The sequence below is a fragment of the Orcinus orca genome, chromosome 7 (genome assembly GCF_937001465.1).
Source record: "Orcinus orca chromosome 7, mOrcOrc1.1, whole genome shotgun sequence".
In the NCBI taxonomy this organism is placed as follows: domain Eukaryota; kingdom Metazoa; phylum Chordata; class Mammalia; order Artiodactyla; family Delphinidae; genus Orcinus; species Orcinus orca.
The window spans coordinates 118,569,867-118,581,957 of record NC_064565.1 but is presented as its reverse complement, the minus strand read 5'-3'; the positions used below and the strand labels follow the sequence as shown (position 1 = coordinate 118,581,957).

Below are 12,091 nucleotides of genomic sequence, written 5' to 3'. Positions count from 1 at the left end.
GCCTGTCTCCTGAAAGTTTTACTGAGAGAGCCCAGATTGTTCTTTTTGGACGGATAAAACTCCATCTCCATGGGGTGAAGAAGCTGCAGCAGCGGCAGCCGGTGCCAGCGCTTCTTGTGAAGTCCCTCACTCTCTTGACTGATTTCCCTTCTGTGCCCTTGCGTCCACGGTGCCCCCTACTCCAGTGAGCCACACACGCGGTGCTTCCTCTCCGTGGAGTCCTCCCTGGGCTCTGCCTCTGCACAAAACACCTTCACTTTCAGGCACCTGCATCCCCCATGCCCACTCGACATGATCTGATTGCCCACGGACACCACGGTCCACCCGTGCCGACCACACAGTGTCCCCCCGTCACCGGTGTCAGCGCGGGCAGGGCCCACAGTGCAGGGCGTATGGCTGCAGCCGTGCTGAGCCATTGCGTTTGCTCCTTCTTCATCCCCTGCCTCTCCACACCCCCACCCCATCGCCGGACTGTCTTGGGGACTTGGTGGGTACAAGCCCCGGCACTCAGGGCTCCCCCAGTACTCTCCAAGCCATCAGACTACGTCCTGTCCCTGCTGAGCCCGGCTAGCCACGTCTGCGGGGGTGGGGGGGTGGACAGAGGAGAGCATGGGGGCTCTGATCCCAAAGAATCACCCAGCTCAGAACACAGCGTATGTCACAGACAGAGCCACGGCCAGAGCCGCGTTGCTGCCCACCCCACTCCCCAGCATCTTCTGTCTTGTGAGGACCAGCAGCTGTGGTCCAGCCACTGATGGCGTGATGGAGTGATGCTGAGGAGAGGAGACCCCAGTCCGGGCTGATCCTGCGCACAAGTTCTGTGTGACGGAGCACCCTCCCCTCGCTGAGACCCACTGCCTCACCTCGGAACCAACACCCCTGGGCTCGGGTTTTGCCCAGCGTGTACCAGCTCCGGGCAGGTGGCAGTTTGGGGGCCTGGAGCCCACCAGCTCTAGACCTCCCCCCCCCAGAGAAGGCCCCTGGGGCCTCGGCGGACGATGCCCAAGGGCCCTGGAGTCCTCGGGAGCCTCGGGCGGGTGCAGCCAGAGGAGTCCCAGTGACTCGGGCTGACATCTGAGGGACTCATGTCTGGGCTATGTTGGTCTGTGTCTGCCAGGAGAGGTGGTCCAGGAGTGCCAGCCGCCTCCCTGGGCTTCCGTTAACTCCATTCCTCTTTCAACCGTCCTTTCACTCCCTGTGAAGAGCCTCACCTGGCTGCGGGGAGCCTGCCTGGTGCCTCGGCCCTGCCGGGCGCCATGTCTGGCTCTTCCTCTCTCCGGCCTCCACCTGGCACATCCCTACCCTTTGGTTCCAGGCGTCCTCCTGCCCGCATCATCTAGGCCTCTGGGGATGCACCCAGAGACCTCTGGGAGGGATGCTCTGCCCCCGGCCTCCCAGCCCGCCCATCAGCTGCTTTCTGGTGAGGACGCTATTCCATTTCCGCCCTGGGTTCGAGGCATCTCCCAGGGGTGATGTGAAGCCCACAGCTGGCGGCCAGCCTGTCCACCCAGCCCTCGGTCTCTAGATGCCGTCTGCTGGCAACTAGCCCAGGGCAGGCAGGCCGGGCCTTCCGCAGCCCTGCAGTAACTGCTTTCTTCTGCTTTCTCGAAGGGAACCCAGCCTCGACGCTCTCCCGTCACAGCCCACCCCACGCCAGACGCCGGGCTGGGATGCTCCTTATTGCACCTCCACCCTCAAAGCCACTGCATAAAGCCTGGTGAGAAATGAGTATTTTACTGAGTGTGTGTGTGTTTGTGTGTGCTGAGGGCAAAGGAGATAGCACTTAGTGTACAGCACTTCAATCCTCAAATCACAAATCACAGTCCCGCCCCCCCGATCCAGATGTATCTCTTCCCGCTATTCTCCCCTCTGCTAGGATGCACTGAAGAAGTTTCTCTCCCTCTCTCTCTCTCTCCCCCCACTTCCCTCTTCACCCCCTCCTTTTGCAGACAGCAGTTCAGGAGCTGTGTTCCTTCCAATGTCACAGCCCCCCCTTCCGGCAAACTGCCACAGGCTTCTAGGATGGAGAACGCTTACAGGGAGAGGCCGACTCTGTTCTCAGCAAACTCAAGGCCCCCCAGCTTCCAGGAGCGTTCCCCTCAGAAGGCAGCGAGGGAACTATAAATCACAAATACTTTTTCCTGTCACAAGAGAAAATGTGCTTTTGTATCACAGACACAGCATAATTTCTTTGTGTACTTGGTAGGGAAACAGAGGGTCCTCCTGCAATCCCCTCCCCTGCATTTTTGCATCATACAAACACACGCTGTGTACAAACCACATGCCCGGCCTCGGGCTGGGCCAGGCGGGTGGAAGTATAAGCGAGACGTGGTCTTGGAGGCACTCGAGAGATACTGGGCAGTCAGACGTGCCTGGAGAGAGTTACAGCAACAGGGCCACTGTGAGGGGAGCATGGCGGGGGTCACAACAAATGCCACAGTCCCCCCAGAGAAGGGGACATGGGACGGGGGTACCAGAGGGGCGGAGGCGGGGGCACGCTAGCACAGAGCATGAGGAGATGGGTGTTTTCAGGACACAACACTAGGATTTGCTCATTCACTCCACCTGTTCCAATGGAACACCTGTTCCAGGTAGCTCCCCTGCAGGTGCAGAGCACCGTGTGAAAGGGACAGACCTGCCCCCCTGGTGGAGCTGATGGGGAGGATGCCTGGGGTTAAAAGTGCGCAGAAGCCGCAGCCGCGAGGGAACTGGAGCAGTGCTGAGGGCAGGGGTGGGGTAGCGGGATGGCCAAAGAATCGACGTTCGACGGGGCCCAGGGGAGGCAGTACTTCGTACGCCATGTTACGGATATTTCTCCATCAACCATGGAGGTGATTAGATGAGATCAGTGACTTGCAGACATGCCCTGGCTGACTAGGTGACGGATGTCCTGAATGACAGGATAACACTACACACCTACCAGGAGGGCCACAACCCAGCATGCTGACATCAGCAAAGGCTGGTGAGGTTGTGGAGCAACAGGAACTCCTGGTCAGCGTGGGGGTGGGGTGGCGGTGGGGGCTGCAGGACGGTGCAGCCACTTGGGAAGAGAGTTTTATGCTTTCTTACAAAACTAAACCTATTCTTTCACCCTGTGATCCAGCAAACGCACTCCTTGGTATTTACCCAAAGGAGCTGAAAACTTACGTCCACACAAAAACCCACACGTGGAGGTTTTTACAAGTTTTATTCACAATTGCCAAAAACTTGGAAGTAACCAAGATGTCCTTCAGGAGGTGAATGGATAAGTAAACCGTGGCACATCAGACAATGGAATGTTATTCAACACTAAAAAGAAATGAGCTATCAAGGCCTGAAAAGACATGGGGGAACCTTAAATACACATCAGCAAGACACAGAAGCCCATCTGAGAAAGCTCCGTACTGTATGATTCCAACTGTGTGACATTCTGGAAGAGATAAAGCTATGGAAATGGTAAAAAGATCAGGGGTTGCCTGGGGTTGGGGGGATGGAGGGATGAAAAGGCAGAGCACAGAGGACTTTTAGGGCAGTGAAACTATTCTGTATGACCCTACAATGGGGGAGACACATCATTATACATTTGTCCAAACCCACAGGATGTACCACACCAGTGAGCCCTGATACAGACTCTGGGGGATGATGACGTGTCCGTGCAGTTTCATCAATTGTGACGAATGCTCCACCCTGGTGGGAGAGGCTGTGTGTGGGGGTGGCGGACGGTATGTGGGAAATCTCTGTACTTCCCCCTCAATTTTGCTGTGAAAATTAAACTGCTCTTAAAAAGCAGTTGAATAAAAAGGATAAATTAAATAAACAAAAAATTTTTTTTTGTTTATTGTTTATTGTCCTAAGATGGGCCCAGAAGAAGGGCCCCAACCGTCCCCTGCCGGGCAGGGCACTGAGTGACAGGAAATGGTCCCTTATTGGGAAGCACATCTGATCCATGCTGGCACTGTGTAGACAGTGGGGAGTCTTCCCTACTGACAGGGAGCATGACATCTGCTTGTTTATTTACGCCACACATTTAAACAGGTAGCAGGGATTCTCTGGGTTAGAAGGAACATGTTTCTAATACCACAGCAAACGAAACAAGCTCCGGTGACAAGTCTATAGGTTCACCTCGTCCCCGGGCTCTGTAAGTTCAGAGGCTTCACCCCTGCCTAGTGGGTTGATGCCCAGGAGGGTAACCTGGGTTGGGGAGGGTTGAATCCATTTCTGGACCTGGGGCTCCTGTGTTCAGGCTGAATCACGACCAGCCTGCCTTGCTGAATCCTGACAGCACGGAAACAGAAACGCACGGGCGTGGCGACCTGTGGGGGGTGGCTGGAAGCAGAATCAGCCTCCCCCCACCCCCACCCCCACCCTCCTGGCAGAGAGCTGCATGGGCTCCCGCAGGCAGTGGGCAGGGGCGCAGGAAATGCCACCGGTGCGCAGCCAGCATCCAGGCCCAACCCTTGCTCTCTCCCCAGGGAACGGCACGTGGGGGTCCCCATCTCGTCTGAAATAGAGATCCCCAGTGTGACCACCCATCCCAGGAACAGGAGGGGGCGTCTCACGTTTCAGACCACCTGCTGAAGGCACAGGCCACCTGCGGGCACTTCCTGGCTCCACCCACTGCAGCTAGATGGCCTCAGCTAAGGCCCCTCAGTTTCCCCATCTGGGCATTGGGCACACACCTCGCTGGGCCATTTTCAGGATTAAAGTAACTCTACGTGCCAAGTGCTGGGACCCCTAAATACTCCGCATCACAGCCTCAGCGAGCACCCTCACTGGTCTTCCTTTGCTCCCTGAGCTTCTCTGGGGCAGCGTGGCTCCTCCCTCTGTACCAGTCTGCGGGGAGACAGGAGGCCCCTCACATCACCACGTGGCCAGGCCCGCGGTGGGAGGCACCCCTCCGAGCCACCCCCAAACCTTGGTGCCACCCAGCTGCACCTGGCGGGCTTCACAAACCCCCTTCCTTGGCACACAGGAGCTCAGAGAAGGGGGCTGCTTGAGGGGAGGTGCCCAACGGGCACTTCAGAAGGGGCCGAGCGCAGGGCGTGGGACAGGATCCCTCCTATGCCCGTGCAGGCTGGGCAGGGTGCACCAAGGGGCGGGTGGACCCCAGGCAGGGGGGACCCTGGCTCCGTGTCTCTGCAAAGCAGCCAAGGCCTGCACCCGCCTCCCCCAGACCCGTCTCGGCCCGGCTGTGCCCCACGGCACCAGCTTCCCTGCCCCGGTCCCCCCTGGTCTAGGCCCCGGCCCGGGTTCCGACCTCCTGCGCCCCTGTTCCCCCAGCTGAGGCTGACCGTCGGGGGCGGGGCGCCGCCTCCTGCCCTGTGCTCCTGGCGCCCCACTCGGCCTTCCTGCTCTGTTTATTTGCGTAGCTAGAAGACAAAAAGCCATCGCTCTGACTCACTCATGCTCCCCCGTCGGCTCTGATTCATGCAGGAGGCCCACGGCGGGGACTAACCCGGCCGTTAACCTCCTGGTTTCTTTATGTCTCTACAGCAAAGGCAACTGTGGTTTCGGATTGAGAATTCAAGCACAGCTCGCTGCATCCGTGTGCTCACGGGCGTACTGCAGAGGACAGACAGCCTGGAGGAAAGTGTCTGCCCGGGGCTTTCCCTCCTGGAGACTCAGCGCCACTCCACCCGGCACTGCTGGAAACCTACAAGCATTTCAGCCATCCTTCTGAAAAGGATTTGGCCATCTGGCAAGGGTGGTCCCAGAATATGCCAGAAGCCTGCATCCGCGCAGCCCAGGGTGTGAAAGGAGACAGCCTCAGAGCAAATCAGATTACGGTTCAGAGCTGGAAAGGAAACGTGAGACTCAGAGCTGGGGGCTCAGCCCAGGGACACTGGGTTGGGAGGTGCAGGTGTGATTCAGATAGTAGGTGAGGCTGCAGACCACCGGGGTCCAGGCTTCTAGAGAACCTGACTGGTCAGGATGGGAGGGGGCGTCAACCCACCGGCACCGCCAGCTTCTGCTTCAGTCCTGAACGTGTGCCGTTCATCCCCGAAGGCCAGGAGCAGGGGGGTGACTGATCTGAACATTGGATTCCAGTGACTGGTGAGCACAAGCGCCTCCAGAAGGTAAGGAGGCTTCTCTCTTGGGGTTCCTCTCAGTCTGGATTCGGGGACAGTCAGTTCACTGTATTTTCTCCACTTGCTTCCACAAATCTGAAGTGGTTTGTGATTAAGAGCATATATCCCCAAATACAGAGAAGAAAAGAAAGACAAACGAGGATGCTGAAACCAAACCGAGGGCGGGGTGACCACAGGGGAAGAGGATGAGCTAATTCCTGTAATTAACGCTTACGCCGATCTGCCCGGGAGATAAGGGCAGAAAGCAGAAAGGTACATGGTCCCCCTGCCCTGCCCCCACTAGAAGAAGCCGGCCTGGGGTCCCGGTAGGGAGCCCAGCTGGGCCAAGTTGATGGGTTCTGGAAGAAGACATCAAATGGTCCCAGGATTAAAGGCCCTCTGAGAAAACGGTGGACAGGGGACAGGGTAGTGACGGTGGATTACAGAAGATAACAAAAAATATATATTTCACATGTTACTTCAGTAGGAACCAAAGTTGTGACATGGAGTGAAAGTTCCAGCGAGGACGGATCTGCAGGAGGGCAGAAGGCTGTCTTGCAGGAGCCCTGCTTTACCAGCGTGGGCCTGGGGGTAGGAGGGTTAACCAGAGTCCAGAGGAAGGGATGCTTGGTAGGAGCCTTCCACCCTCCCTCTCAAGCGTCCTGGTTGGTTTTCTCAAATTGCCTAAGTGATACATGGCATTTGCGGAAAATTTGGAAAATAAAGAAAAGCAATAAAAATAAGAAGGAAAGGAAGATTTTCCACTAACATTCTGGTCTAGAGACACGTGTCCTTACCTTTCTCTCTCTCTCTGGACGAACATACCCACGCAAGCACACTCTGAATTTTCAACCTGGGATCATATGTTCTGTTCCACTGTATAACCGTTTCCCTCACGTTATTAAATATTTGCTTACGATACCAAATCTGCTGACGGTATAGTGTTCCAGAACATGGCTAAACCACACAGCTTATTCAAGCGATTCATTCAGGACATTTTAAACATTTCCCTCATGTTAACAAAGCTGATATGAACGTGTCTGCTGCTAGGCAGGGCCACCGTGATTCACTCAAAGATAACTCCTAGAAGTGCATTGGCTCCATCCAAGCCTATTTCCAATTCTTCAATCTTTTTTTTACCTACTGTCAAAACCTCTTTAGAAAGATTTTACAATGTATCTTCTCCCTGGCAGGGACAAGAGGACCTGCTTCCTCACCGTTTCCTCAATAATGGGAATTATCATTATCTCTATGTATTTTCCACTTTAGTAAAAAAATAGTATCGTCCTGTTTTATTTTGAATTTCTTGGCTACTGTTGAAGTTCAACACTTTTATATGTGTATCAACCAACTGAATTTCTTCTTTTGTAAGTGCATATATTTTGCCCTTATTTTCTACTGGGTGATCGTCTTTTCTCTTATGGATTTTTAAGGGCTCTTTGTCTCATAAGAATATTGATCCATTATAAAACACAGTGTAAATATTTCCTTCGCAGTTCATTTGAAAATTCTGGATATCCTAGTTTTCTGGTATTTGGAAGTTTCATTTTTTAATTGAGTTGCAGTTATTCCTTTTCTTCGTGACTTGTGTCTGCTGTTCCTCAGATGACCAGCCGCAGGGGCCAGGGCAGCGAAGGCTTCACATCAGCACCGTCATTTCCGTCCCCTCTGTGTCCACTGTCAGGCTCTGCGGCGCTCCTGCTGCGCCCCAGCCAGTGGGCTGGGGGTGGACACACGTGTCAGTGATCCCCGCCGGACAGAGCCGTGGACGTTGACGGGACAAAACGACATTCATTTTGTCCGCCAGGATTCACCAGGAGGCCTGATTTTCTATTAGCTTTGACGGCCGATGTTTTCATGGAGAGGTTGGGTGGGTGGACATTGTGACACCCGACTGGCTGCAGGGACAGTGAGAAGGACGGGGTAGGTGGGAGGGGGCACCCTGTGTGTGTGCGCCCAAGGGTGCCGACTTAGTTCCCGTTACCCGGACGGTTATATGAAAACCAGCTGCAGGAAGGATGGAGCCCACCCGCCCAACATGACACTGCCCTACCCCGGGTGCTGGCCCAGTGTCCACAGTGTGTGGCACCCAGGGGGATATGGTGAGCCCCCGGTTCAGTTACTCAGAGCAGAGGTGGCCGGAGAGTGGAGCAGTGTCCCCAGGTACAGGAGCGCTGGGCTGCACTCGTGAATCAAAGAGCGTTCCCTCTGCACCTGGGCTCCGTCCTCACAGCTGCAGGAGGAAGCACGTGGCGTTGATGCCTCGGGGCCCCAGGACAAGATGCGTCTGGCTTGCGGGGTGACCCGGGTTCTTGTCAGGCGGCGACACAACTTAACTAGGGGGCCGGCAGGCAACCTGGGTCCTGTCCTCCTGCCTCAATCTGAGTTCTCTCTCTCAGCAGCTTGAGGGAAACTGTCTGCCTCTCTTCTTCCCTCCCTGGTGGTTTTCTTTTGGGGGGAGGGGTGCACAGAGGACCAGGAAGGGGGGAACTGCAGCAGCAAATTTGCTTTCAGCCACTCACCCCTCCTGGTGAGATTCTTTCGGACCTGCTTCGTGTTCTTCTGAGCCCTCCAGTCTGATTCTCAAAACACAGTCCATGAGCCCAACACTATCTCTGGGGTTTCTGCAAGTGTCTCAAAGTGCTGACTGCATGACACCATGAAGGTGATGGTGTTTTTAGAAGTGGAACTGAATCACGGCGGAGGAAGCACTCTCCCACCCGTCTCCCTTGGTGGGTCTCTGGGGCACAGTGGCTCAGGAAGCAGGTGAGGAGTTAACTCAGCAGTGGGGGAAGGAGAGAAAAAAGATCAAAGGAGAAAAAACCACCCAACTGGCCCCGAATGATGGCGTGCCACCCCTTTCCCCATGTCCCTCTCTCTGGGGTCAGGCCCCACCATGCTGGTCACATGCCCACTCTGCACTGGGCTAGGGTCCCAGCCCTTAGAAGGTGGCACTGGAGAAAGAGAGGGATTTTCCCAAAAGAGCAGCGCAGGGCCAGAGGCCCCCGTTCTCAGGAATCACCAGCTCGGGGTGGCCACAGCACCTCCTTTGAGGGTCTCTGAGCCTGCGAACCAGACTGAGATAGGCACACTCGTGGGCAGGCCCTGGGCTTTAGGGAGCCCATTGCTGGACGCGATGGGTCCAAACGCTCCTGGGCCACCCCTGCAGCAGGTGTGAAGATGCTCCCCGTTCTTGTCTGTTGGGTCGATGGCTGGCGGTGCAGAACCTTGGGGCCACTCCCGCCCCTCCCCCCCGGAACCCCAGTCCACCGTGGAGAGGCTTCCAGAGACACAATCAACAGGCCGCTAAGTGTGTTAGCAGAATTGTCTGAGGGACTTTTTTTATGAACACATTAGGAAAGAGATTTCAAAAGGAAAATGCTTTTCGGCAACACAACTTGACTAGACGAGAAGCATCTGATAAGCGCTGAATCAGGTGGATACGCTGGATTACGTCTCCGGAAAGTGGAGAAAAGGTAAAGGTCCAGCACACCTCCACCCCCAAATCCCAGCAAGTCACCAGAGAGGGCCACAGTCTGACTCAGGACTTTTTTTCTTTTTTCTTTTTTTTTTGCTGGCAGAATACACAATTCATCATTTTAACCATTTTAAAGTATACAATTCAGGAGAACTTTACACTGTTGTGCAAACATCATCGCTATCTAGTTCCAGACCTTTTTCATCACCCCACACAGAAATCCCACACCCATTAAGCAATTGTGTCCCGTCCTCCCTCCCCGCCAGTCCCTGGCAACCACGAATCTACTTTTGCCTGTTCCGGATAGTTCATGTCAATGGAATCGACGCTATTTGGTGTTTTGTGTCTGACTTCTTTAACTCAGCGTAATGTTTTCAAGATTCACCCACGCTGTAGCATGAGCCAGTACATCACGCCCTCTGGCTGAGTAGTTCTCCACTGTACGGAGAGACCGCACGGTACTGACCCCTTCCTCAGCTGATGGACACCTGTACTGTTTTCACCTTTAGCTATTGTACACAGCACTGTTATGAACATGAGTGTGCACTTCCGTATGAACACCTGCTTTCAATTCTTTGGTGTACATACCCAGGAGGGAATGGCTGGGTGCTACTGGCTCTTGGAATTTTGATAACCGCAGGACTGTGAGAAACTTACCCCATCATTTTGCAAGGCAGGAAAACTGAGTCCCAGCGAAGCTATGACACACCTCAGCCCAAAAATGCAGGGCTGAGAGCAGGAAATTGATGTCCACTGCATGTTCAAATTCAGGAAAAGTCCTGTTTGGATTCTCAATCCCCTGGACCCAAGACAATGGGTTTTTCCCAACAGATTCACTTGGGGACCTAGCCCGCCCCTACAAGAGCAACTTCCTTTGCTTTCTGTCTGATTAAAATTTCTCCAAATAGAAAAATACCATGTCAGGGAAATTCACTAAGGGAAAGAACTGCATATGATTTGTTCTGGAAACGGTGATTTCACTGAAGAGCAAAATCCATTGGGGAGAGGCTCGTTGACCACATGTAGTCGTGAACATTTAAAACCTCCAGAATTCACATTGTGAAGAGTCACGCAGGAGGGAGCACGGTGGGTGCCAGGAGCCAGAAACACACCAGCTTTGCTCTTTGTGTCCTCACTTCCCCTTTGCCTCTTTCTGGTTAGCAAAAGTGAAATTATGTAATTAACATTGAATGATACTCGCTGTAACTTTCAAAAAATACACAACACAAGCTGACTGTCCAAGACCTTGCTTCATAAAATCTGCACATTGACACGCTTCTGAGGAACGAGCCAGGAGGATGAACTCTGTCGTCCGTGCAAATAACGCTTTATCACCATTCAGAGAACTCGGCGGCTCCAGCAGAAGGATGCTTCCCAAGATGGCCAGCGTGGTGAGTTGGCTTCTCTCAGCAAAGCCAGGCGCGTTCTGTTTCCCCTGTGAACCTCAGTGGTGGGCGGGTGTCATCTCCTGGAAGTCTGCTGTCTTTGGACGAGCGAAAGCTTCAAAGTGAAATTTGACAGTGGGGTTATCTACAGGAGGAGGAAACCAGTGCTGAGTTCCCACGTCTTCTCGTTAACCCTGGCAAAGGCTGAGCCACGCTGGCTGACACTCAGCCGTTCGTCCGCGTGACCTGAGGGCAGATCAGCAGCAGCTCCGAGGCCAGTCAGGCCCAGCTGAGCACCCGCCTCCTGGGCTCCCCTCGCCTATGCAGGGTGTTCGCTCAGCCACCGCGCTCTCAGGGACCTCTGCTTTCTCTGGTACCTGGGGCACCCGCTGCCTCTGGTGGGGTCCTGCAAGTCGGGCGCCACCTCTGGGACGTCTGGGATGGCCCTCTCGGGGTGACGCTGATGCCCCGGGGCAGGTGGCAGGTGAAGGCTCTGCAGGTCCTTGTTAGGTCATGCGGCCCCGTGGCCTCCCGCCTGGGGCATCATCACAGCAGCGGTGAGGCAGCCCTACTGGATTTTACGAAGTGTCCCTTTTCTGGGAAGGCCGGGAGGGTGTTTGTTCTGATAAACCCCTGTCTTCTAGGTTTCTCAGGGATCCCTGGGGAGACACGATGGGTCTCCAGGGACCAGCAGAGGGAGGTCCGCGCCCGCACACACTCCTGATCCTTCCATTTCCTTATTCAGGGGCCCTGATCCCCTCAATCGCCCTATTCCGTGTGCAATTCTCCACACATCACTTTTCCTGTTCAGACCTTCACTTTCTCTTTTACTTTGCCATTCCTGAAAAAGTTACCTTTGTCATATATAAATCATAAATGATCGATTCATGTTTCCAGAATCGCTGGAGACGCGTAAGAAGATTAAATTTACTCAACAATGAAATTATGTGAAATCGTTCATTTTTGAAATGTAATAAAACAAAAGTGGATGTCGCATAATAGTGATCTTTGAAACGAGCAGATGAATATATCACAGTCCACGCTTTTTGCTTATTGTTTAATTAAAAGAAAATCTCTATCCTCAAAAAATCGTCTAAAAGAGAGTTCCGGAAGCGGCAATAATTTAACATCCGGCAAAATAGCCTTGAGTTAATTCTGCCCTTAAAATACTTGACTGTGCG

The 12,091-nt window shown here is 54.2% G+C and overlaps 1 protein-coding gene across 2 annotated transcripts in view; it reads right to left on the bottom strand.

Annotated features, from left to right (window-relative positions):
* TWIST2 (twist family bHLH transcription factor 2) overlaps positions 1 to 12,091 on the bottom strand; it is a 50,103-nt gene that overhangs the window by 30,032 nt on the left and 7,980 nt on the right. The window contains exon 2 of one of the 2 annotated variants that reach the window (XM_033424040.2): positions 9,739 to 11,025. The exons of the other annotated variant lie outside the window; for it this stretch is intronic. The gene's annotated coding sequence lies outside the window, so the exon portion shown is untranslated. Of the gene's footprint in view, positions 1 to 9,738; positions 11,026 to 12,091 lie in introns of those variants that run through there. 2 annotated transcript variants of the gene reach the window in all.